Source organism: Somniosus microcephalus, chromosome 11 (assembly GCF_052327205.1).
Source record: "Somniosus microcephalus isolate GS21.2 chromosome 11, FLI_Smic_1.0, whole genome shotgun sequence".
Taxonomy (NCBI): domain Eukaryota; kingdom Metazoa; phylum Chordata; class Chondrichthyes; order Squaliformes; family Somniosidae; genus Somniosus; species Somniosus microcephalus.
In genome coordinates, this window is record NC_140997.1 from 179942734 (window position 1) to 179970697 (window position 27964).

At 45.9% G+C, this 27964-nt stretch overlaps 1 long non-coding RNA gene across 1 annotated transcript; it reads right to left on the reverse strand.

Annotated features, from left to right (window-relative positions):
• Positions 1 to 1171: 1171 nt before the first annotated feature.
• LOC147111031 (uncharacterized) lies at positions 1172 to 27918 on the reverse strand. Its single transcript, XR_015080030.1, has 2 exons — positions 26068 to 27918; positions 1172 to 1259 (listed from the first exon to the last, which is right to left on the reverse strand). It is a non-coding gene; the product is annotated as an uncharacterized LOC147111031 (long non-coding RNA).
• Between the last annotated feature and the right edge of the window lie 46 nt (positions 27919 to 27964).

The window sequence follows — 27964 nt, forward strand, 5'->3', positions numbered from 1 at the left end:
CATATAAATAGTAAACGGGTAGTAAGAGGAGGGGTGAGGCCTATTAGGGACCAAAATGGAGCCCTACGCATGGAGGCAGAGGGCATGGCTGAGATACTAAATGACTGCTTTGCATCGGTCTTTACCAAGGAAGGAGATGCTGCCAAAGTCATAGTGAAAGAGGAGGTAGTTGAGATGCTGGATGGGATAAAAATTGATAGAGGTACTAGAAAGGCTGGCTGTACTTAAAGTAGTTAAGTCACCAGGACTGGATGAGATGCATCTTAGGATGCTAAGGGAAGTAAAGGTAGAAATTGCAGAGGTACTGGCCATAATCTTCCAATCCTCCTTGGAGACTGGGGTGATGGCCAGAGGGCTGGAGAATTGCAAATGTTACACCCTTGTTCAAAAAAGGTTGCAAGGATAAACCCAGCAACTACAGACCAGTCAGTTTATCCTTGGTAGTGGGGAAGCTTTTGGAAATGGTAATCCGGGACAAAATTAACAGTCACTGGGACAAGTGTGGATTAATTAAGGAAAGGTAGCGCGGATTTGTTAAAGGCAAATCGTGTTTAACCAACTTGATTGAGTTTTTTGATGAGGTAACGGAGTGGGTTGATAAGGGCAATGCAGTTGATGTGGTGTACATGGACTTCCAAAAGGCGTTTGATAAAGTGCCACATAATAGGCTCACCAGCAAAGTTGAAGCACATGGAATAAAAGGGACAGTGGCAGCATGGATACGAAATAGGCTAAGTGACAGGAAAGAGAGAGTAGTGAACAGTTGTTTATTGGACTGGAGGAAGGTATACGGTGGTGTTCCCCAGGGGTTGGTACTAGGGCCACTGCTTTTCTTGATATAGTTTAATGACTTAGACTTGGGTGTACAGGGCACAATTTCAAAATTTGCAAATGACACAACACTTGGTAGTATAGTGAATAGTGAGGAGGATAGTGATAGACTTCAAGAGGACATAGACAGGTTGGTGGAATGGGCGGACATGTAGCAGATGAAATTTAACGCAGAAAAGTGCGAAGTGATACATTTTGGTAGGAAGAACGAGGAGAGGCATTATAAACTAAAGGGTACAATTCTAAAGGGGGTGCGTACTGTCCTCCCTACGTGTATGTGTCTGTACGCAGTTAGACAGCCAGCCAAACTTCTTTCAATAACGACATGGGAGTCAGGATGTAGCGTCCAAGCTCCAGTGTTTAATAATGCCACACTTGCATGAGGTCAATGAAACAATACAAATCAGTTGCCTTGGGTTGGAGTAAAACTGAGAAAGAAAAAAGAAAGAAATGCACCTTGTTACATACATGAGATATAACTAACATCTAAACATGAATATGTAATGACACCATTCAACTCACAGGCAATGCTTTCGAAGGTGTAACAATGTAAGATTACAGCGGATTAACTTGCAGCACGCTCCATGCTGATGTGACCTCTTTGTTTGCTATCACTATACTACTTCCTGTTGAGTGACCCTACTGGCCATTTCCATTTACTGCCACCTACTGGCGGCAACAAAACAAAACTCCTGCAATTATAAGGCAGAACAGGGTGCATGAACAGAGAGACCTGGGGGTATATGTGCACAATCATTGAAGCTGTCAGGGCAGGTTGAGAAAGTGGTTAAAAAAGCATACGGGATCCTGGGCTTCATAAATAGAGGCATAGAGTAGAAAAGCAAGGAAGTTATTATGAACCTTTATAAAACACTGGTTTGGCCACAACTGGAGCATTGTGTCCAATTCTGGGCTTTAGGAAGGATGTGAAGGCCTTAGAGAGGGTGCAGAAAAGATTTACAAGAATGGTTCCAGGGATGAGGGACTTCAGTTACGTGGATAAACTGGAGAAGCTGGGGTTGTTCTCCTTAGAGCAGAGAAGGTTGAGAGGAGATTTGATAGAGGTGTTCAAAATCATGAGGGGTCCAGACAGAGTAGATCGAGAGAAACTGTTCTCATTTGCAGAAGGGTCGAGAACCAGAGGACACAGATTTAAGGTAATTGGCAAAAGAACCAAAGGCGACGTAAGAAAAAACTTTTTTATGCAGCGAGTGATTAGGATCTGGAATGCACTGCCTGAAAGGGTGGTGGAGGCAGATTCAATCGTGGCTTTCAAAAGGGAGTTGGATAAGTACCTGAAGGAAAAAAGTTTGCAGGGCTATGGGGAAAGGGCAGGGGAGTCGGACTAGCTGAAGTGCTCTTGCAGCAAGCCGGCACGGGCTCAACGGGCCGAATGGCCTCTGTTCTGGACCGATGGACTATTTTATGTGTGCAGATAGCACCCTCTGGTGGTGGTTATGTGTTAGCAGTGTGTTTGTATGAAACAGAGGTCATTTGACCTTTGTTCCTTTCTTCCAGTGTGAGGTCATTTGACCTTTGTTCCTTTCTTCCAGTGTGAGGTCATTTGACCTTTGTTCCTTTCTTCCTGAGAGGTCACTTGACCTTCGTACCTTTCTTCCTGTGTAACCCAGGAAGTAGAATTCCAGGAAGAACCTGGCAGTAATGGAGGATTCCATAAGGGATTCACAATCCAATGTAATCTGATTTCATATGTTAGGCCAAGCGCAATATCTGTGAGTAACTTTGTTTTTTTAGCATAATAGCAACGTTGTCAGAGTAGTATTTTGACAATAATATGTTTATAAAAGGTTAATATTTGATAGTTACAGAAGTGAGTCCAAATGTTAGTTAGTTATACAAGTAATCTATTCTACTGTTGTAAATATGTTATATCTTATGTAATATCGAATGTATAGTACTCAGTTTATGTACAAAACATACTTTATCTTTGTTTACAGTTTCACAAATTTGTTCAAGTAAAGGCTTCAAACAGCAAACGGCTTCACGAAGAATTATTTTGAATAAGTGTTTAACTTGCTGGATAACTAGATAGGAGCACGTCTAGCGCGGCCAGTACAGCCTCCTTCTGTGCTGTAACCATTCTATGATTCTATGATATGTGTGACCACATCAAGCTTCATGTTTCTGCCTCTACCATTGATCCAATGGCTGTTGCCATACTCCCAACTACATGCCCAATATGAAAAGCTGGATGCGTTAAAAATTCTTCCAGCTTGATGTTGGCAAAATTGAAGCCATCCAAGTCAGCTCCTGCCAGTGCTATCATGACTCTGGATTCCATCACCCTCCTTAACCTGATTTAGAAGGTGCTGCATATTGGCAAACTGTTCAATTCAAACTAAGCTACCTACCCCAGATCAATTTCATTGCCAAGACCACATTCTTCCACCTTCTCTACATTGCCCATCTCTGCCCCTACCCAACATCACTGGAAGCCTAGTCTGTGCCCTTGTCAACCTGAGGGTCAACTGCTTTAACATTCTAATTAGCCTTCATCCTCCACAACTTATTTAGAATGCCAGAACCTACATCCTCATCTGGATTCCCATCACCCTGTCTTCTCTTAAGCTCCACTGCCTCCCTGCACCTCAGTGAGTTGGCACCAAAATTCTAGTCCTCACTTTCAAATCCCTCCATGGATTTGTGTCCCTGCACAGATTCACTTACTCCTCGAAGACTGACCTAATCCTTGTACCCTGCTCCCACAATAGCGATCACTTGTTCAGCTCCTATAAACATAGAAACATAGAAGATAGGAGCAGGAGTAGGCCATTCGGCCCCTCGAGCCTGCTCCGCCATTTAATGAGATCATGGCTGATCATCCAAATTCAGTACCCTGTCCCTGCTTTCTCCCCATATCACTTGATCCCTTTAGCCTCAAGAAATATATCTAACTCCTTCTTGAAAATATTTAATGAATTGGCCTCTACTGCCTTCTGTGGTAGAGAATTCCACAGGTTCACCACTCTCTGGGTGAAGAAATTCCTCCTCATCTCTGTCCTAAATGGCTTACCACTTATCTTTAGACTGTGACCCCTGGTTCTGGACTCCCCCGCCATCGGGAACATCCTTCCTGCATCAAGTCTGTCTAGTCCTGTTAGAATTTTATAAGTTTCAATGAGATCCCCTCTCATTCTTCTAAGCTCCAGCGAATATAAGCCCAATCGACCCAATCTCTCTTTATACGTCATTCTTGCCATCCCAGGTATCAGTCTGGTGAATCTTCGCTGCACTCCCTCCATGGCAAGAACATCCTTCCTCAGATAAGGCGACCAATACTGCACACAATACTCAAGGTGTGGTCTCACCAAGGCCCTGTACAACTGCAGCAAGACACCCTTGCTCCTGTACTCGAATCCTCTTGCTATGAAGGCCAACATACCATTTGCCTTCTTAACCGCCTGCTGCACCTGCATGCTTACCTTCAGCGACTGGTGCACAAGGACACCCAGGTCTCGTTGCACTTCCCCTTCTCCCAATCTATTGCCGTTCAGATAATAATCTGCCTTCCTGTTTTTGCCACCAAAGTGGATAACCTCGCATTTATCCACATTATACTGCATCTGCCATGCATCTGCCCAATCACCCAACCTGTCCAAATCATACTGGAGTTTCTCGGCATCCTCCTCACAGCACACACGCCCACCCAGCTCTGTGTCATCTGCAAACTTGGAGATATTACATCTAGTTCCCTCATCTAGATCATTTATATATATTGTGATTAGCTGGGGTCCTAGCACCGATCCCTGCGGTACCCCACTAGTCACTGCCTGCCACTCGGAAAAAGACCAGTTTATTCCAAGTCTTTGCTTCCTGTCTGCCAACCAGTTCTCTATCCAAGTCAGTACCTTACCCCCAATCCCATGTGCTTTAACTTTACACGCTAATCTCTTATGCGGGACCTTATCGAAAGCCTTCTGAAAGTCCAAATACACCACATCCACTGGTTCTCCCTTATCTATTCTACCAGTTACATCCTCAAAAAATTCCAGTAGATTAGTCAAGCATGATTTACCTTTTGTAAATCCATGTTGACTTTGTCCAATCCGGTCACTGTTTTCCAAGTGCGCTGCTATTACATCTTTTATAATGGACTCTAGCATTTTCCCCACTACCGATGTCAGGCTTACAGGTCTATAATTCCCCGTTTTCTCTCTACCACCTTTTTTGAATAGAGGGGTAACATTAGCTACCTCCAATCCATGGGAACTGTGCCAGAGTCTATAGAATTTTGGAAGATGACCAGCAATGCATCTCCTATTTCTAGGGCCACTTCCTTAAGTACCATAGGATGTAGATTATCAGGCCCTGGGGATTTATCGGGCTTCAATCCCATCAATTTCCCTAACACCATTTCCCTACAAATACTGATTTCATTCAGTTTCTCCCTCTTATTAGACCCTATGTTCCCCGACATCTCTGGGAGGTTGTTTGTGTCCTCCTTTGTGAAGACAGAGCCAAAGTATGTATTTAATTGGTCTGCCATTTCTTTGTTCCCCATTATAAATTCTCCTGATTCTGACTGCAAGGGACCTATGCTTGACTTCGCCAATCTTTTTCTCTTCACATATCTATAGAAGCTTTTACAGTCAGTTTTTATGTTCCCTGCAAGCTTACTCTCATACTCTATTTTTCCCCTCTTAATTAATCCCTTTGTCCTCCTTTGCTGAATCCTAAACTGCTCCCAATCCTCAGGTTTGCTGCTTTTTCTGGCCAATTTATATGTCCTCTCCTTGGATCTTATGCTATCCCTAATTTTCCTTGTTAGCCACGGTTGAGTCACCTTCTTTGTTTTATTTTTATGCCAAACTGGGATGACCAAATTCTGTAGTTCATTCATGCGATCTTTATATGTTTGCCATTGCCTTTCCACCGTCAACCCTTTAAGTAATGTTCCCCAATCCATCCTAGCCAACTTGCACCTCATACCATCGTAGTTTCCTTTATTTAAATTCAGGACCCTAGTCTCCGAGTCAAATACTTCACTCTCCATCTTAATGAAGAATTCTATCATATTATGATCACTCTGCCCCAAGGGGCCTCGCACAAGATTGCTAATTAATCCTCTCTCATTACATAATACCCAGCCTAAGATGACCTGATCTCTAGTTGGTTCCTCGACATATTGGTCCAGGAAACCATCCCATAAACACTCCAGGAATTCCTCCTCCACAGTATTGTTACTAATTTGGTTAGCCCAATCTATATGTAGATTAAAGTCACCCATGATAACTGCTGTGCCCTTATTGCATGCGTCTCTAATTTCCCATTTAATGCCATCCCCAACCTCAGCATTACTGTTTGGGGGTCTGTATACAACTGCCACTAACATTTTCTGCCCCTTGGTATTTCTCAGCTCTACCCATGCAGATTCCACGTCATCAGAGCTGATAGCCTTCCTTACTATTGTGTTAAAGAGATTAAGTAGCAATGCTACCCCACCTCCTTTTCGCCTGTCTTTCCTGAATATTGAATACCCCTGGATGTTGAATTCCCAGCCTTGGTCACCCTGGAGCCATGTCTCCGTAATCCCAATTATATCATATCTGTTTACATCTATTTGCACAGCTAATTCATCCACCTTATTACGAATGCTCCTCGCATTAAGACACAAAGCCTTCAGGCTTGTTTTTTTAAACACTCTTAAAACACTTGTAATACTCCTAGCCCTCTGGATCCTGCCGAGGGAGGGAGGTTTGCCACCTTTATTTGACCTTTGTTGCTACCACTCACCCTCATCAAAACACTTCTCTATGACTGTTTTCTGCTCTCCCACCTTAATCCTCTCCATTACCCCTTTTTCCTCCTTCTCCGCATCAATTGCTTTTGCCTCCTTAATGTAAGGTGCATTGAGACACCTTCCTGCATGTGAGAAGTGCTATAGAACGTTATTGTTGCCTTAACCCACAAGCTCAATAACATACCCCTACTGCATCTGTGGAATTTGTAAATTTCCCACACCAATCACCTTAATACTTTTGAGAGGGGGAATGACAATGTGTTAATTAGCTGTAGTTTTGCCAATACAATATCTTCACTGATTACAGAAATGTAAATTTGGTCAAGAACATTCATCTTTGAATTTCACAATTCTTGATTTCCAGGAAAAAATATTCAGAAATTTCATAGTCCTTTCAAAGCTATTCACCAACATGTAGGCTAGAATTTTGTGGGGGAGGGGGGTCAGCGGGTGCAATCGGTGGCGGGTCGGATGGGAAAGTGTTTTTTCCCCCCAGCGGGTCGGGACCCCGCTGTCAACCCGCCACCACGCGCCTTTCCCAATGTCAGATCCGTCAGCGCTGAGCAGACCCGATTAATTTCATTATTGCCTTGTTCACAGATCACTAACAGGCTTTTTTAACATACCTTTTCACTTTAACTTCATGGCCATGGGGACCACGGCTGTCAACCTAAGGCGGGAGTTCAGTGGCCATTGCTCCAGCTGATTCCTTGACAGATTCAAATGTACAGTAAAAGCTCCCATCTGACAGATCTTCACTTTCCTCAGCCACAAGCTGTTTCTCAGTCCATTTCCAGCACAAATTCTGCAGGCTTTCCACTTTCCACTCTTACCTCATTGGAAGAACTCTCTCACCATTGACAGAATGCTTCTGTCATCTGTACTTCACCTGCCATCTATTCCATCAACATGCATGCCCTTTATACTGTCTCACCTTGGTCCTCAGAATCTGACCACAATCAGCCCCAACACCAGCTGCACCAGGCACACCAGCAGCACCAACAACACCACCAACCTTCTTCACAATCACCTGATGCTGAACAGGACAGAGGGCATCAGCACCTGAGCACATTGCTGCCCGGGAGACCAGGGATGATCTCACCATGACCAGATTTACTTCACTTTACGCTGTACACCCGGGCTGCCAGATGATGCGCCAGTAAGGAACCACCTCACACCAACACCATAAAGCATCCCTACAATGTCCAAGCCATTCCTTTCACACTCACCACCATTGCGGGGGATACTGTTATGTCTCACCATTCACTGCAACTCACTAAGCCACTTCCAAAGGTGCACATAAATCTGTTCAAGATCGCAGTATTGAAAATGAAGGTTTCAATGTTTGGCACCACATTAACAGAAACTTTACATGAACATTGGATAAAACACCCAAGTGGCTACCCTTGTGTGTTTAGTTGGTATGATTGCACTAGGATGAGGCTGAGTATGAGGGGTGGCTAGTGGGATGGGGATGTGATAATGTAGATAGAGAGAGAGGGATGGGATACGTGCAAGGTAAGTTGGTGTGAGTAAGGATGTGCAAGAGCAGGGTAGGAAAGGCAGAGTGATGGGGATCTGATGAGAGGCACAGCAGGATGAGGTTGAATGTGGCTTTGTACTAACGTTTCGTGATCGAATGAGATCATTGAAAGGTTTGCGGCACTGCACCCAGGTCCTCCCGACGACATCCCTGCTTGTGACCTCCTGTGCAATGTGTAACCAGGCTGTGTTGGTGTCCTGGGGAGGTCTCTTCCGCCCATGGAAAGGGAAGAGGACCTCCCTGTGTGCTGTGACTCCCTCCATAAGCATATGGTGGGAGTCATGGGAGAACCTGGGTGCAGCCCGGCACCTCTGTGCAGTGATTGTCAGTGTTTGCAGCACCTCAATGCTGTAGAACACTGACAGCACAAATATCAAAATAAAGTTGACCATGGTCCCTTTAAGGAAACCGACTGATGACGCGTCATGAAATGATGTCACCAGACCTGCTTCCTCTAATAGGCCGGGAAATGCGCTGGGCGGGCTTAACAAGCCCCATCAACTGAAAGTCATTTCACAGAGCGGGGTGGAGCCAGCAGTGGGGTCGGGACCTGCCACCGACGTCACCCGCCAAGGTGAGCAAAACCCCAGCCATAGATTCCCCAGACTGCATAAAGAATGACAGGTTAATTGGAAAGAATAGCTAATTTTTAAAAAGACAATAATCTGCAGTGTTAATATTCCCTTTAAAGCCTGATAAAACTGAATATATCAAAAGAATGGTTCCAATTTTCTATGCCAAGAGCCAGACAAGCTTAGCTTACAATCAATGTTCCGAACAAATCTGCATTCCCAGCAGCTGTCAGTACCCTTTCAGTTTTGGAGTAATTTCTGTGTTTTGTATTGGAAAAGAGTAATCACAATGCCATATTAAACCAAAAAATTCAAATACTGCTTCATTACTCAAAGTTGACTTAAATTTGTGGAAAGAGCCATGAGTAAGCCAAATGTAAAACATGGAAACAGCAATGACAGCATTCTGATAAAGGGTTACACACAGCAATAACTTGTCTTTTCTCTTTATAGATGATGATGTGCTGAATATCTGTGTCCATCATTTTCTACCTTTAGTTTCAGATATCCAGCATTTGAGATTGTTTCTTTTTATTTTGCAGTTTACAGCAATTTTGAGTCACTGCAGGCTCCAGCTGAAGGATTATCTCAGGTGCATAATATTGTAGCCTATTGAAAGGCAGAGGCATTGGAAAGGATTCAAAGATGGCTCACAAGGATGTTGGTCTTAAATTGTGAGCACTGAAGAGCAGCTAATTATGTTCCCACAGAGGCAAGATAAGTGCGACACAATCCAAGTTATTAAAGTCATAAAATAAATTGGGAAGTAGTAAGGAAAAGTTCTTTGTACTTAATTACAGAAAGTGAACTTGGGGGCAATGTTTTAAGATAAGGAAAACACTGGAGGGATCATTTTCATATTTAGCTGTAAACTTTTAGAACAGAGTGGCACTTAGTGCAGTCAATGCAGGCTCAATTACCATGGAGGAACTATGTGGCCTAGAAATTCGGTGGGTAGCGCCGGCTCTGAGCGCCTAAAGAGACCTAGAATTGGGGCGATACCCTATGTTGGGGCGTTCGCTATGAAGATAGCGACAACTCAGATATTGACTATACATTTTGCGCCTGCGCTAAGTGTTTGCGCGCGCCCGTGAGCGCAACCAGATCATGACGTCATTTCAGTGTGCAACGCCTTTTAGGAGCGCCTGAGCGCATATTGGGTGGCACCCGGAGCCTTAGCACCCAGCGCTATTAGTGACAGTTCAAGGGAGGGCTAACAGGCCCTTCTCGGAGTAGGGGGGGCGCTATTTAAAGGGGACAGCTTTAGTGCAGAATCTTCTGCCACTTGGCCTGCTCATTGCGATCGTTGCTAGAGAGAGTTGGCGAGCTGATGTGGAGCGGAGTTCTGGTAATTTAGCTTTACAGTACTTGGGACCTTCAAACCTGTCCGAAGCACTTGCAGCACTACACCTAAAAGCCTTTTGACCAACTGGCATCGGAATGAGAGCTTGTTTGGAGGGCGACGGCCTCATCGCCCAACACTGTGAAGGGGTAGAGAGATGGCGGGAGGGCCGGGCTTGGCCAGAAGGAGGAGGGGCAATGGAGGTCAGCCAATCCGACGGGATGCTGCGAGGGTCTTTAGGCAGCAGGTGACAAGCCTTGACATGTCGGAGGAGCAGTGTTTGGGAAGGCTCCGATTCTGGAGGGACATTGTTACTGATCTGTGCCACCTGCTTGGTCAGGATCTGCAGCCGCGTGAACGCTGGAGAACCTTTCTGTCCGTGATGGCTAAACTGACTGATGGCCTCCATTTTTATGCCAACGGATCCTTTCAGTCAGCCATTGGGGACATTGCGACTGTCGCTCAGGTTGCAGTCCACTGTTGCATCCGGCAAGTTACAGATGCCCTTTATAGGCGAAGGCGTCAATTCATTACCTTCCCTCGGACCCTGCACAAGCAGGCGGAGGGCGCGCAGGGTGTCGCTTCTATTGCGGACTTCCCCATGGTGCAGGGGGCGAGTGACAGCACACACGTGGCTTTGAGGGCGCCATGCCATCCTTAGGACTTCCGCAACTGCAAGGGGTTGCACTCCCTCAACATGCAGCTGGTCTGTGACCACCGCCAAATCATCATGGCAGTCACCGCGCATTTCCCAGGGTGCAGCCACGATGCCTTTATCCTGCGGTTGACCTCAGTTTGTTACCTTTTTGAGGGACTGCCTCGAAGACGAGGCTGGCTTACTGGGGACAAGGGCTATCCTCTCTGGCCATGGCTGATGACAACACTCCGTGTGGCCGACACCCCAGCAGAAGAGCTGATCAGCAGCGGCCATCAGGCGACCAGGCACAGTAAACAGCACACTATTGGTGTTGTCAAAAAGCGTTTCCAATGTCGGGAAGATTCGGGGGGATCCCTGCAGTACTCACCGCAGCAAGTGGGATACATCGTCGTCGTCTGCTGCATGCGCCACAACTTGGCGAATCGACGCACCCAGCCAATTCCAGCTGTCCCTCAACGACCAGCAGAGCAGGCGGAGGAGGAGGAGGAGTATGAGGAGGAGGAGGAGGAAGAGCAGGCGGAGGAGGAGGAGGAGGAGCAGGCGGAGGAGGAGGAAGAGCAGGCGGAGGAGGAGGAGGCGGAGGAAGAGGAGGAGCAGGCGGAGGAGGAGGAGGAGGAGGAAGAGCAGGCGGAGGAGGAGGAGGAAGAGCAGGCGGAGGAGGCGGCGGAGGAAGAGCAGGCGGAGGAGGAGGAGGAGGAGGAAGAGCAGGCGGAAGAGGAGGAGGAGGAGGAAGATGGAAGGGCTGCTGAAAGTGGAAGGGCCATACGTCAGAGGCTCATCTGGACTCGTGTCGAGACCCCTGTGGCGGAATGATGAGAGTCTTAACTCATGCGCACTTTGGATGTTTGAGGGCCTCTAAATGCCAGCATCACTGAAAGCAGTCATATGCACCATGCCACATTGAAACTTCTGTTTATTGGCACAAAAGTCTTTCATTACAGCTAAACAACGTAATGTCAACAGAAACCATAACTTTCAAAATAACTGTGAACTGTTCGGCCAAGCCGCAAAACTCAACAAACCTTCTGCAAATATAACAACAGGTGAGGGTGTCCTTGAATTTGGACAAACAAACGTCTCAGCACCTCCCTCTACAACTGGCCCCTTGAGGGAGAACGACTTCTCTTTCGCGCCCGGCCCCTTCCCTCCCTGCTGCTCCTACGTAATTGGACCCCAGTGGCGGCCTCAAGGCTGGGGGAACGCCTGCTGACTGTCTGGAAGTGCAGAAGCCCCTGAGGGACAGCCTGGCCTACCTCTGGGCTTGGAGGGTGCGGACGCAGGATGCTTGATGTGACCATGGCTGGAAGCAGTGTGCCCTGCAGGTGGTGGCAGCTGCAATGCAGGCGTCCCAGCGCTGGCATGTGCAATGGTCTCCTGCCGAGAGAGGACACCTGCACCATGGTCGGACGACACACTGGCTATCTGAGGGGAGCAGCTCGGCTCATCCGCCACAATCGCATGCTCCACTGATTCCTGGCCTTGTATGGGACTGGAAGGGCCCGGGGTGATCCTAACTGATGCAGAGAGGGTGGCTACAGTGAGAGATCGCGTTGCGTCAATCTGGCTGTGGAGGAGCCCAGCAAGTGACTGCGTGGCAACAGTGAGGACCTGTGTGCCAGGTGCCAGTGCTTCGGAGAAGGCCTGGACAGTTCTTCCCATTGCTTCGGACAAGGCAGGTGCCGACCGCTCCACTGCCTCGGACAAGCCCTGCACAGACCTTTCCAGGGATTGTCCGAAGCCCTGAACAGTCCTTTCCATAGCCGACTCAAAGCCATGCCCCGAAGTCCAACATACTCTTAGCCAATGAATCTATTGACTCAGGCATCTTCTCGACTGCAGCCATCAGCTCCGTGTGTCTGACCCGGGCCTGTTTGCTCATCTCAGCCAGGCGACGCACCTCATCTGCACTCTGTGCAGCAGTCATCACGACCTGCCTTGCCCTCCGGGGAGACGGTGGCCGAACTTGCCTATCCCCCGTGCGTTGCTGCATGCCGCTTGGTCCGGCAACTGGTTCATCCTCAGAGCCCCCCCCCCCCTCCCCTCCAGGGGACTACTATCCCCAGTCTGTAGATGTGTCAGCTCCCCGGATTCCGCAACGGCTGGTCCGGATTCCTCCTGGTCCTCGCCTCCGGTGGCACTGGCACTGGCAACTTCAGTGCGTTGAGCCCGAGTTGGTGCTGCTTTATCTGAAAGTGGGAGGTGGAAGAGTGGCTTTAGCAAAAGGACAGCTTTGCTGAAAGGCATGCCAGATTGCGGCAAGGCTCTGACATGGCTGCATACTGAGAATGCATGCTGGCGGGGGGACCAAGTGGAAGGCAACAGGTGAAAAAGGTGAGAGTCTTACCCTCACTGTCGGTAATGGGGTCGGCAGATGCAGTGGTCACAGGACCAGACAGACATCCTCCAAGTATCTGGTGCACTCTCTCCTCCAGATCTGTGAGAGTGACCACTTGTGGAGGTCCGCCACCTGTTTGACGCTGCTCCTTTCGGATCATCGCCAGCTTGGACTGCAGGGGAAAGAAGGGGAAGTTCTGTAACATGATGCCTTGAGAGATCATCGCACGCCCCCCATGGTGCAAGAGCCCTTACATGATGCCTTGAGAGATCATCGCATGCCCCCCATGGTGCAAGAGCCCTTACATGAGGCCTTGAGAGATCATCGCATGCCCCCCATGGTGCAAGAGCCCTTACATGAGGCCTTGAGACATCTGTCCATGTGTGTGCCCAGAAAGGGCCATGGGTGCATGCTGACAGATGGCCATTGGCGCATCATTGCAGCAGGGTGCCCAAAGTCAGCTGCAGATGGAGGGAATCAGAAGTTTGCTAAACCATCACTCACCCTAACGATCCGTGTGAGGTCGTTGAATTTCTTCCTGCACTGAACAGGGGTCCTGGTCGCCATGCTGCTGGAGTTGACCCTCACAGCAACCTCCCTCCAAGATCGTCGGTAAGCCTTCTGATTCGGCCTCTTGCCATTATCCGGATACAGGACCTCTCGACGGCGTTCAACTGCAACCACCAAGTGGTCCAGAGCCTTAGTGCTGAAGCGCTCTGCTCTCTGTCTAACCTTCTCCATGCTGAACAAGTTTGTAACGCCAGATAAGGGCGAGCGCCGATTCTGAGGCCTACAGGGCGTTGGGTGTTGAAGCTCAGGCTGACTGACCCACCCCTTTAAGAGCCGGCCGGCGCCTAGAGGTCTCATGGTTTCCCGTAGTTGAGATCACCTGCGTTGCACCCGTGCGCGTCGATATTGAGTAGCGCCTGAACTTTTGCGCCTTAAGAGCACCGTGCAACGGCTGAATTAGCGCCTCAATCCCCTTTGGGGGCGATGCAACCCAATATCTCGCCAGGCAGCGATAACTTTCGTCTGGCTATAAACTTAGCGCTCCGCCAGTTCTAACGCCTCAAGCGGGGCTATACCCAATTTCTAGGCCTAGGTGTTTACAGAACAGGGGGAGGCCATCTGTCCTATAGTGTCGATGCCGGCTCTTGGACAGAGCAATCCACAACCACTGCTCTGCTCTCCCCTCAGTGCTGGATCTTCCTCAGCTTCAAATATTTACCTAACTTTCCTTTGAAAGATTCAATGGTGTCTGCCTCAACAACTCCAAGTGGTAAAGAATGGCATGCTCCAACTACCTACTGTGTAAAGAAATTTCAGGCTGAAAGTCTGACTCATAGTCTTCCATGTGGGATTTTGTCAAATGCCCTTTGGAAGTCTAGCTACACTATGTCATAGGGCTTTCCACAATCCACGTGGGCTATTAGCTACTCAAAGAAGTGAAGGAGGTTGAAGAGGCATGATCTTTCCCTTCTGAATCCATGTTAGCTACTGTTTACTAGATTATTGCACAGATACTCAAGTTTACACCTAATGATTCCATTATTTTAGACAGAATAGAAATGAGACTAATGGGTTTATAGATGCATGTGTTAATTTTCCCCCCTCTTTGAATATGGGCACAACATCAACTCGTTTCCATTCTACTGGTACCTCCCTAGTGTCCAGTGACCCTCAATGATAGTCAATGCCTCACAAATCTCTTCCCTAGTTTCATTCAGCACTCTAGGATAAATACAATCTATCTCTGTTGATTTTTTCATTTTGAGCCTTTTTAGTGTGTCTAGAACTTCCATCTCACATATCAAATATGTTGATTTTATTCTGTGTGTGTGTGTTTGGGAATGGTATGTTACTCATGTCTTCCCAGGTGAATACTTGGAGGAAATAATCAATTAGAATATTAACTACCTCCTTCACGTCCTCAATTTTGGTTCTGTTTTCATCTTTTTATGATTTTAAACTCTACTCTAACTGCCCTCTTACTGTTATAACACTGAAAGAATCTTTTACTGTTTGACCTCGCTGTTATGCTTTTTTCCCCTCTATATCTCTCCTTGCCCCTCTGATCACCTCTTTAACTTGTTTCTGTATTTTCTTATACTCATCCCAGTGAACTCCTTCCTCTTTCCCACTGCAGGATTTGTAAAGGCTATTTTTGCTCTTCATACCAGTTTCAATTTGTTAATCCATCTCGAGTCTCGCTTGTTTAATCTGAGCTCATTGGCTTTTGGTATGTATTCATCCTACATTTTCACCATTATACCTTTAAGGTTGTTCCACTTGCTTTCTATTGAAGTGTTGTTGAGCAATCTCTGTCAACCTGTTGGCTTTAGTTGCTCCCTCATTTCACTGAAATTAGCCCTATTAAAGTTATATACCTGGCTCCAGGTCTTAGATATTTCTAACTCTCAGATCATGTTAAATGTTATCATTCTGTGCTCAGTGTCCCCCAGTGCTGCTACAATTTTCATTTCCTGTACATTACATAGCTCATTTACAAGTAGCAGGTCTAGATGATCATTGCCACTTGTTGCTTCTTTGATACATTTGGTCATAAAACAGTCATGCATTACATTTATCAACATTTGGGTTTTCCTAGTTTATATTTGGTTGATTGAAATCTCCCATTAAAATAACATTTCTGTTCTCACATACCCTTCACTATCTCTTTGTAGAACAATTTGTCTGTAGTACTTTGTTATGCTGACCTGGTCCATAACATACTCCTTGTGTTAACTTGGATTTTTTTGCATTAGAGCTAACTACCCAGAATAATTCATTCTGCGGCTTACCCCTTCCATGGGGTCAACTCGGTTTACTTCCCAGGCATCCCTAACATATAGAGTTCCTTTTCTGTCCACTCTCGTCTTTTCTGAACACTCTATACCCCTCAATGGTATATTCACTTCCATCCTCAAGCAGTCTCAGCCCTGAGTCCAAGGACAGTGAGTTGAAGTCCCACTGCAAGACTTGAGTACTTACTCTTGACTGACACTTCAGCGCACTACTGAGGGAGTGCTGCACTGGTCAGAAGTGCTGCCTTTCAGGTAGGATGTTAAACCGAGGTCCTGTCTGTCTGCTCAGGTGGATGTACAAGATCCCATGGTACTATTCCTGGCCAACATTTATCTTTCAGCCAACAAAACAAATTAACTGGTCATTTATTTAATTTTCTGCTTGTGGGATCTTAGTATAAGCAAACTGGCCGGCATATTTGCCTACGTAACAGTTACCTTGCTCCATTGACTGTGAAGCATTTTGGGACATTCTGAAGGCATGAAAAGAATGGAAACCTAAAATGCCAATACGACATACCCGCACCGATCCTGCTGCCTTCCCACGAGTTGTGATCGTAACCTGCTATTTTGAGCAGGCAAAAGATGACGGTCACCGGAAGGCAGCCGGGTGTTTATTTAAATATGCAGATTAGTTTCTGAAGACATCAGGGTTTGACTGCAATTTTATCTGTTGGACTGCACAGGGAAACCATTGTGTCTTCCCCGCCAGACCAACCTGACAGCGAGGAGCTGGGACCAGAAGAAGCCCAGAAAGGTAAGTTAATTTATTTTTCCTTGTGGGCCAGGAGGAGCAGAAATGCTTGTCCAGGCCCCACAAGGAAACCTTAGGCCTCACAGAAAATGGTCATTCTTGCTTTAATACTCAATTGCCCCAGAACAGATGTTATGTCTGTAACGGCCAAGCCATTCAATTCAAATACATGCATCAAGTGAATTTTGTTTAAATATATGCTTGATTGGTGGTTCTATTTGAGTTTAAAAATGCATTACTTAAATTTCCTTTGTCCCAGTCACATGTTGAGAGCATATCTCAGCCTGTCTTGTTCCAATTGAGTAGCCCATCAGAGAGATCGAGGTAGGCCATGAAAACTCTGGAATGTCAGCAGCGAACCTTCACACAAGATTTATTCAGGGACTTTGTGCCAGGTCCAGTTCACACTGAAATTTAGTATAGCAGATGCAACTGTTTCTATCTTTGGCAATAGAGTTAGGGAATGATAACAGACAGTAAATTCTACAAGTCCTGTAAGTCTACAGTATCCATTTACAGGAAACTTGCTTTTAACCGGCACCTATAACCGGAAACCTCTGTTAACCGGCAAAATTCAGGAGTAGGTTCAGGTAAGTTTTACTTCATATTAGTGGCAGTTCCTGGATCTGTGGCTGTGTAACTGGGGTTCGTGCACTTGTTGCTAAGTAACAGGGACGCTTGGTCTGTGGCCGGAGTTCCTGCACAGGTTGCTAAGCAACAGAGAAGCCTGGATTTGTTGCTGTGTGCGGAGCTCTCGTACCTTTTAACTATACTTCTCTGTAATCCGGACTTTTTGATGAACCGGCACCACGCCGGTCCTGTCGGTGCCGGATAATAAAGAGTTTCCTGTACTGTTCAATAGATCTATTTGGCTGTTTTAAATCACAGTTTAATATCACCTTCTAAAGTTGAAGATGATCACGTGAAGTCACATGACATAACAGTAAACCAAAACACACTGATCAGAGTTTTCTGTTCAGTCCTGGGCTCACAACAGATGCACTAGATACAAAGCAGGTAATAGCACAATCTAGTTAGTAAGGAGCGTGGGCTTGCCTACGGGAGTGGTGCGAGATACCAAACCTTGGAATATCTGGAGTAAAATCTCAACAACGCTTAGCAAACTGCAAGAAATGCATTCTAAAAAGGAAACGTTAATTCATTGAGGACTGATACCATTGGTACCTTGTTGCTTCTATGTATTTATTCAACCTGTTAATAAATTTATTAGTTTTAGCCTGTACTTTAGTCTGCTACTGTGGTATTTCATGCCTTTCAAGAGTTAGAAACACATGGTGGGTATCCCAAATGATCTTCAGTGGCTGATATCACAAATAAAAGGTAATTGTTAATCCAAGGCATGCTATCCTGGACACAACGTATAAGGGTGCAGGGTTTTAGATCACAGGAGACTCGGACTGCTTTCAAAAGCCACCTTTTCTGCACGAACACAGACAAAAGTGTTGGGAGACAGCCTAACTTCTAATAACATATCTACTTTAAAGTCATGCTGTTTAAGGAAATACATATTATATGTTTCAGTCCTCCCATAGCTTTCATCTACAAACAATCGAATGCAACAAGCAGCATCCTTTCTAAAGCCAGGATAGCAACTGATCAGGGCAAATAAAAAACAGCACAGAATAAATTTTCCCATCTATCTCCCACATTGCTCAACACAAATGAAAACTACATAAATCAGAACCTTTAAAAAGCAAAGAAGGATATTTAAAATTTTAAAATATGCTGAAGGTTCAGTGCACATCAAACATTTCCAGTGTGACAGCACTAGAGACAATCTACATCTCCAAAAGCACTGAAGATTCAAAACCAGCTGCTCAAAGTGCATCCCATACTGTCCATTAGCAGTACTAAAGGATCAGTCAATCTTTGTTTAGACTTTAGATTATTACAACAATATGCGCTTACAGTCATCCAACGCATATAAATACACACAAGAAGTGATGCATGTTTGCAGCCTAACACTGAGGATTCATCTTTATTGCTCAGTATTTCACAAAATACAAGTAAATCTGAATCTATCCATCCATAAAAGTCATATCCCCAGTGTATATTTTTTTTTAAATTCGCATATGGGATCTGAGCGTCGCTGGCAAGGCCAGCAATTATTGCCCATCCCTAGTTGCCCTTGAGAAGGTGGTGGTGAGCCGCCTTCTTGAACCGCTGCAGTCCGTGTGGTGAAGGTACTCCCACAGTGCTGTATGGTGTGTGACTTGGAGGGGAACTTGGAGGTGGTGGTGTTCCCATGAGCCTGATGCCCTTGTCCTTCTAGGTGGAAGAGGTCGCGGGTTTGGGAGGTGCTGCCGAAGCTTTGGCGAGTTGCTGCAGTGCATCTTGTAGATGGTACACACTGCAGCCACAGTATGCCGCTAGTGGAGGGAGTGAATGTTTAAGGTGGTGGATGGGGTGCCAATCAAACGGGGTGCCTTGTAGATGGTGCAAAGGCTTTGGGGAGTCGGGAGGTGAGACACTCGCCGCAGAATACCTAGCCTCTAGCCTGCTCTTGTTGCCACAGTATTTATGTGGCTGGTCCAGTTAGGTTTCTGGTCAATGGTGACCCCCAGGATGTTGATGGTGGGGGATTCGGCGAGGGTAATGCCGTTGAATGCCATGGGGTGGTGGTAAGACTCTCGCTTGTTGGAAATAGTCATTGCCTGGCACTTCTGTGGAGCGAATGTTACCTGCCACTTATCAGCCCAAGCCTGAACATCGTCCAGGTCTTGTTGCATGCATGGACTGAGGAGTTGTGAATGGCGCTAAAGACTCTGCAATCCTCAGCAAACATCCCCATTTCTGACCTTATGTTGGAGGGAAAGTCATTAATGAAGCAGCTGAAGATGGTTGGGCCTAGGACACTGCTTGAGGAACTCCTGTAGTGATGTCCTGGGGCTGTGATGATTGACCTTCAATCACCACAACCATCTTTCTTTGTGTTACCCGGCTACCGACGATAGAGAACATCTACCAGAAATGCTGTTTACGGAGGTCACTGACCATCATCAAAGACCCTACCCACCCCAGCCACAGTTTGTTCGCTCCCCTGCCATCTGGGAGACGCTACAGATGCATTCGCACCCGAACGACCAGATTTAGGAACAGCTTCTTTCCCAGGGCTGTCATCCTACTGAACTCTACAAATAAACTCTAAAGCCTGCACATCTGCCAATGCACTTTATTATGTTTATGTTTATGTATTACAAGCCAAATGAATGTTGAATGTTAAATGTCTTAATCAAAATGTACACTCTCGGGAGCCGCAAGCCTACATTTCGTTGTACTGCACTTGTGCACTAACAATGACAATAAAGTTGATTATTATTATTATGATATGACTCCAGCCAGTGGAGCGTTTTTCCCTGCGATTCCCATTGACTTCAGTTTTACTAGGGCTCCTTGATGCCACACTCAGTCAAATGCTGCCTTGATGTCAAGGGCAGTCACTCTCACCTCACCGCTGGAATTCAGCTCCTTTGTCCATGTTTGGACCAAGGCTGTAATGAAGTCGGGAGCTGAGTGGTCTTGGCGGAACCCAAACTGGGCATCAGTGAGCAGGTTATTGGTGAGTAAATGCCTCTTGATAGCACTGTCGATGACACCTTCCATCACTTTGCTGATGATTGAGAGTAGACTGATGGGGTGGTAATTGGCCGGGTTGGATTTGTCCTGCTTTTTGTGGACAGGACATACCTGGGCAGTTTTCCACATTGTCAGATAGATGCCAGTGTTGTAGCTGTATTGGAACAGCTTGGCTAGAGGCGCGGCTAGTTCTGGAGCACAAGTCTTCAGCACGATAGCCGGGATGTTGTCGGGGTCCATAGCCTTTGCTGTATCCAGTATGCTCAGCCGTTTCTTGATATCACGTGGAGTGAATCGAATTGGCTGAAGACTGGCTTCTGTGATGGTGGGGACCTCGGGAGTAGGCCGATATGGATCATCCACTCGGCACTTCTGACTGAAGGTGGTTGCAAACACTTCAGCCTTTTGCACTCATGTGCTGGGCTTCATCATCATTGAGGATGGGGATATTCATGGAGCCTCCTCCTCCCGTTAGTTGTTTAATGGTCCACCACCATTCACAACTGAATGTGGCAGGACTGCAGAGCTTTGATCTGATCCGTTGATTGTGGGATCGCTTAACCCTGTCTATAACATGCTGCTTCCGCTTTTTAGCATGCATATAGTCCTGTGTTGCAGCTTCCCCTGGTTGGCACCTCATTTTTAGGTACGCCTGGGGCTGCTCCTGGCATGCTCTTCTGCACTCCTTATTGAACCAGGGTTGGTCCCCTGGTTTGGTGGTAATGGTAGAGAGGGATATGCCGGGTCATGAGGTTACAGATTGTGGTGGAATACAATTCTGCTGCTGCTGATAGCCCACAGTGCCTCATGGATGCCCAGTTTTGAGCTGCTAGATCTGTTCTGAACCTATCCCAATTAGCACAGTGGTAGTGCCACACAACACGATGGAGGGTGTTCTCAGTGTGAAGACGGGACTTCGTCTCCACAATGACTGTGCGGTGATCACTGCTACCAATACTGTCCTGGACAGATGCATCTGCAACAGGTAGATTGGTGAGGACAAGGTCAAGTAGGTTTTTCCCTCGTGTTGGCTCTCTCACCACCTGTCACAGGCCCAGACTGGCAGTTACGTCCTTCAGGACTCGGCTAGCTCGGTCAGTAGTGGTGCTACCGAGCCACTCTTGGTGATGGACATTGAAGTCCCCCACCCAGATTACATTCTGTGCTCCCGCTAGTCTCAGTGCTTCTTCCAAGTGGTGTTCAACATGGAGGAGTACATCAGCTGAGGGAGGGCGGTAGGTGGTAATCAGCAGGAGGTTTCCTTGCTCATGCTTGACCTGAAGCCATGAGACTTCATGGGGTCCGGAGTCAATGTTGAGGACTCCTAGAGCCACTCCTTCCCGACTGTACACCACTGTGCCACCGCCCCTGGTGGGTCTGTCCTGCCAGTGGGACAAGACATACCCAGGAATGGTGATGGAGGAGTTTGGGACGTTGGCTGGAAGGTATGATTCTGTGAGTATGATTATGTCAGGCTGTTGCTTGACTAGTCTGTGGGACAGTTCTCCCAATTTTGGCACAAGTCCCCAGATGTTGGTGAGGAAGACTTTGCAGGGTTGACTGGGCTGGGTGTGCCGTTGCCGTGTCCGTAGCCGGTGCCGAGGTCGATGCCGGGTGGTCCGTCCCGTTTCATTCTTATTATGTTTCGTCACGATTAGTTACAACTGAGTGACTTGTTAGGTCGTTTCAGAGGGCAGTTAAGAATCAACCACATTGCTGTGGGTCTGGAGTCACATATAGGCCAGACCAGGTAAGGATAGCAGATTTCCTTCCCTAAAGGACATTAGTGAACCAGATGGGTTTTTACGACAATCCGATAACTGAATTTAAATTCCCCAGCTGCTGTGGTGGGATTTGAACTAACGTCTCTGGATCATTAGTTCAGGCCTCTGGATTACTAGCCCAGTGACATTACCACTATGCTACCGTTCCCATATCAGAAGAGCGAAAAGGGAACTGTATTTACACTGACCAAGAAATGTTTTAGTGCGAACTACTTGCTAAACAGATTATGGTACAATTGACATAAGAAAGAATGAAACAAAAAAAATCACTTGGTCCATCAAGCCCATTCTTCCCAGTGTAATTACAGTGGGCAGGGCAAAAAATTAGGCAGAGACCTGTCCCGCTAGGTGTCCACTCATTTTCACCCCACATGATGATCTTCCAGTGTCACTTCTGCTAAACGCCTGTCCAACAATAGGCAGTCCGAACTAAATATTGCAGTCATTAAGGAGTTATGTCGTACATCACACATTCTATCATTACCCTCATATCAACAACCGGGCAAAACAGGCAACCAGCGTTGCTAGAGACAGTGGAGGCCTTTTAAAAACTAAAAGATCCACACAGAAAGTGTAAGTGACGCAATCGATTTGCTGGCACATCATGGGGGATGTTGCCACAGTGAAATGCCTTTTCTTGGCCTGGAGGAAGACGGCTGCTTAAAGCTGCTCCAAGTCCTGTAACAGCAGGGAATTTCACTCCCATCATGGCAAACTCCACGATGCAGGCGGAAACCCCATCGTGAGCCTACCAAAATAATTTAATTTAGGATAAATGCAGGAAAATTGCCAAGACCATTGGCAGAACTGTCAGGCTGGCAGAATTCCCACCCTGCACACCACACTTAAGAACATAAGAAATAGGAGCAGGAGTAGGCCAATCGGCCCCTCGAGCCTGCTCCGCCATTCAATAAGATCATGGCTGATCTGATCCTAACCGCCAATCCACTATCACCGAACCATCTCCTGAATCTAACAGAATTAGACACACGAAATAGGAGCAGGATCAGGCTACACGGCCCCTGGGCCCGCTCCGCTACCCACAGGGCCATGTCCGATCCGAACCTAGACTCATGTCCAAATTCCTGCCCGCTCCCCGTAACCCTTAATTCCCTTTACTTCTAGGAAACTGTCTATTTCTGTTTTAAATTTATGTAATGATGTAGCTTCTACAGCTTTTTGGGGCAGCATATTCCATGGACCTACCACCGAGTGAAGTAGTTCCTCCTCATCTCAGTTTTGAAAGAGCAGCCCCTTATTCTAAGACTATGCCCCCTAGTTCTAGTTTCACCCATCATCGGGAACATCCTCCCCACATCCACCCGATCCAACCCCTTCACAATCTTATATGTTTCAATAAGATCGCCTCTCATTCTTCTGAACTCCAATGAGTAGAGTCCCAATCTACTCAACCTCTCCTCATATGTCCATCCCCTCATCCCCAGGATTAACCGAGTGAACCTTCTTTGTACTGACTCGAGAGCAAGTATGTCCTTTCTTAAGTATGGACACCAAAACTGTATGCAGTATTCCAGGTGCGGTCTCACCAATACCTTGTACAACTGAAGCAATACCTCCCTGTTTTTATATTCTATCCCCCTAGCAATGAAAGCCAACAATCCATTGGCCTTCTTAATCACTTGCTGCACCTGCATACTAACCTTTTGAGTTTCGTGCACCAGGACCCCCAGATCCCTTTGTACTTCAGTACTTTCCAGTTTCTTGCCATTAAGATAATAACTTGCTCTACGATTTTTCCTGCCAAAGTGCATAACCTCACACTTTCCAGTATTGTATTCCATCTGCCAAATCTCTGCCCACTTACTTAGCCTGTCTATGTCCCCTTGCAGGTTTTTTATGTCCTCCTCACTCACTACTTTCCCTCCCATCTTAGTATCATCTGCAAACTTTGATATGTTACACTCGGTCCCCTCCTCCAAATCGTTAATATAGATTGTAAAGAGTTGGGGACCCAGCACTGACCCCTGCGGAACACCACTAGTTACTGATTGCCAGTCTGAGAATGAACCATTTATCCCAACTCTCTGCCTTCTGTTAGATAGCCAATCCTCTATCCACTTATGGCGACATAGCCACTGTAGAGGAAAACCGTAGCCCATATCTGCAATTTAGCCATCAAGGAGTGAGCCAATCCATTTACCATTCTTTCTACTGGCCATTTACATTCCAGTGCATGGGACCATGGTGGATTTTATGTTCACCCTTCACGTCAAATGGGTGTGGTTGTGCGGGGGGTTTTCAGACTTCTCCGGGTAATTCCATCCACTCTCCGGCATAGATTCCGTTAAGGGTCCAAATTCTCAAACTCTCCCTTCGTTCTTTTGATAATAATCTGAAGGTTAAGCCATCTAGTTACTAACTCATTGACCGGAATAAATAGCTTTTCCTGATTTACCTTATCAATACCCTTCATAATTCTGTACAATTTGCATTTACATAATGCATTTTCATTGACAAGTACTTTTCATTCTTTAGATAAACCAATACTTTTAAAGCAAATTAAGTTGCAAAAATTTAGCAACAGAGGTTTACGGTTAACTTTATTGCTGACTTTAATAGCAAGCAACAGAATGCATATTGGACCAGATTTTGCTGTGACCAGTGAATGAACGAATAGTGAATTCAATGTCAATTCAGGTACAGAAAGTAAAATAAAGACGGAAAGAAAGATTGGATTAAGAGACAGAGATAAAAGAGACAAAGAAAAAGTTAGAAAAAAAGTTAATCACAATGGCCCAGAAATTCGGGTCTCCGCGGGCGAGTACGCACGGGGTACTCACCCGTAGGCCCAATGGAAGTGCCGGTTTCCTGCATGCACTGCGCATGCGCGGGAAACCGGCACTTCTGTTCCCCTGAAAGCAGGGGTTCAGAGGTCGAACACGTGCGTGGGGGAGGCTGCGCGTGCACATTGAACTTCGTTTTTTTTTATATACAGGTTTTCCCGGGAGGGCAAGTCTGCAGAAGTTAGAAATGTAAAAAGCAGGCATAAGGCCTGCTTTTTACAAAGTAAGTGATGAATTAATTAAAATTAAAACATTTTTTCCACAGGTTTATTATTTTTAAATACTTTAAAGCAAGGTAAGTTTATTTTTAGCCCCGTTAGAAAATAAAATTATTTTTTTCAAAAATTTAAATTATTGTTTAAAATAGTTTTCATTTAATTTATAGTTTATTTTAAAAATGTGATTTAAAAAAAATTTATTTGAAGATTTAGTGATGTTTTGTAAGAAGAAGGGGCCTGTAGTATTTCTAAGTTTGACAGCACTTCCTGTCAGACTTATGAATGGAGCATTCCCTGCTCCGATTGGCTGCCCATGGCCCACGTGATCCCAGGGGATGCATCGAACTAACTGCGCCCCTGGGATACGCAAGCACTGCGCGCTGGCAGCTGGAGCAGGCCCCGGATCGGAATTCCACGGGGGCCCACAGCTCAACAGCCGGCGCGCAAGGCAAGTGCAGGTCGGGGGCTTGCACCCGCGGGAAGCCCCCGACCCGAATTTCTGGGCCATTTTAAAAAAAATCTCCAACAATAATTTAAATCTGAAGGAATGAGCCTCCACACTTGTAAAAGTTAATTTTCAGTGCCAGAGAGATTGTTTGGCAGTAATTAAGACTTCTCACGCCATTAAAGCGGTACTTAGACTGGAATGGACAAGCCCTAACTTTTTGTGGCTCGTTTAGTCCATATCTACATCGTCAGTACAGGAATTTCATGTTGTACAAAAAACAGAGGGCCAGATGGCGAGATGCCGTTCTCGGGAAGCTTACGGAGGAGCGGCAAATCTCAGACAGCAACTTCCGGATTTTCGCGCTTAACTGCGCATCTCCACTCACTGGAAGTTACTGTCCAATTTGTGCATAACTAACGGTGAGCATTGTTAGCCTCTCCGTTATTTTCACAGCAAAATCTGGACCATTATCTCACTAGCTCTCTCTGTGTAGATCAAGGTTACTGACGCTATGAAATGTGAAACAGAACTATTTATTTGTACTATTCAACTATTTATTTTCTAACAGTTCTTCTTTTAGACTACTGCCAATACTACCCACTACTACTCAACTTACTCAGTCTCTTAGCAGCCTCCAGGGCATCTTGTGAGGTGTCAGCAACAAAGAATCGCTGAACTGTGACCCCATGATCCGCCATGATTTTTTTGCTCTGGTACTCTTGAAGGTTCAACCATCTCACAGGGGTTACTCGGATCATCTGTGTTTTTGTGGAGAGAAGGAGAAAAAAGTATAATTATCTGTCCAGCTAGTTTATGTATTACAAACTCTCATCATTACAGTATTGCTGAATAATTTTAAAAAATTGTTCTAATTATTGGCTATTACAATGGATGGTTTTATTCTCCGTGGTTCGCTGAGCACGTCCACACCGCAGGCTATAAGGGTCTATCCCTTTGTCTGTTGTTCCCAATAGTTCAGCACTGTTGCCATTTCTTATCCACCATCTGATTTAATTACTATGATTTTAGTGCCATGGGAGCCTCTATCACTGCAAGCATGTTTCAAGATGCTCAGACAAGATGTTAATGAAACAGACTTGGAGAAAAGGGACAAGGTTGAGTTGCCTCAGCAGCTGTCAATGATGGCTGCCCATGCAGGCTCCTGCTTTTTGTTGCCTGCCAGAATCTCATGATATTCTATTGCTATCACTCTACCCTTCAAGTGGAAAAAGGCTTTTTTTTATTCTGTTGATACAGTGTATGTAGTATGTGCCAACACAAATAAACAGGCTAGTAAAAGTTATTGATTAATATTCACATATGTGTTAAGCTAGGTGTTGGTCACTTGCAAGTAGTAAAGAAACAGGTATGGTGCATTATATTAAATTAAACAGGAACAATCTTCATTAAAAAAAAAATCAATAAAGCTTGCAAGAACACACAAAGTGATAATTTAAATTGCATTAAATGCATCATTATGTCACTGACACATTATGTCATCACTTTAAAATTGCAAGAAAAGTGCATTACAGGTATATACAGAACTGGCAAACTGCAAGAACAGAATAAAATAGCAAGGAGGATATGCCATTCAAACAAACTGGCTTTTTGTAATATATAATGGTCCTGCCCTTTTTCCGAACCCAAATCCATTTCCTGCTACATCAAGATTCAATCCAATTTCTAATTGAATGCTTCAACTAAGATATGATTCATTAAACTAGGTGCCATTCTATTCTATAAATCAGTCTGAAAAGTTATTCTTTAAATTAAATTTAGCTCACATTAATGGGCTCTGGTTTTTAAATCCTGATTTTGTGCAAAATACTTCTTTGCACCCACCTCAGACAATTTTTTTATTCATTCCTGGGATGTGGCCGTCGCTGGCAAGGCCAGCATTTATTGTCCATCCCTAATTGCCCTCGAGAAGGTGGTGGTGAGCTGCCTGCTTGAACTGCTGCAGTCCCTGTGGTGAAAGTACTCCCAAAGTGCTGTTAAGGAGGGAGTTCCAGGAGTAGGGAACTTGGAGGTGGTGGCGTTCCCATGCGCCTGCTGCCCTTGTCCTTCTAGGTGGTAGAGGTCATGGGTTTGGGAGGTGCTGCTGAAGAAGTCTTGGCGAGTTGCTGCAGTGCATCTTGTAGATGTTGGAGATAATCATTGCCTGGCACTTGTGTGGCACAAATGTTACATGCCACTTATCAGCCCAAGCCTGAATGTCATCCAGGTCTTGCTGCATGCAGCATGGACTGCTTCATTATCTGAGGAGTTGCGAATGGAACTCAACACTGTGTAATCATCAGCGAACATCTCGTCTGACTTTATGATGGGGGGGGGGGGGGGAAGGTCATTGATGAAGCAGCTGAAGATGTTTGGGCATAGGACACTGCCCTGAGGAACTCCTGCAGCGATGTCCTGGGGCTGTGATGATTGACCTTCAATCACCACAACCAGCTTCCATTGTGCTAGATATGACTCCAGCCAGGAGAGTTTCCACCCCCCCCACCCCCCCACCC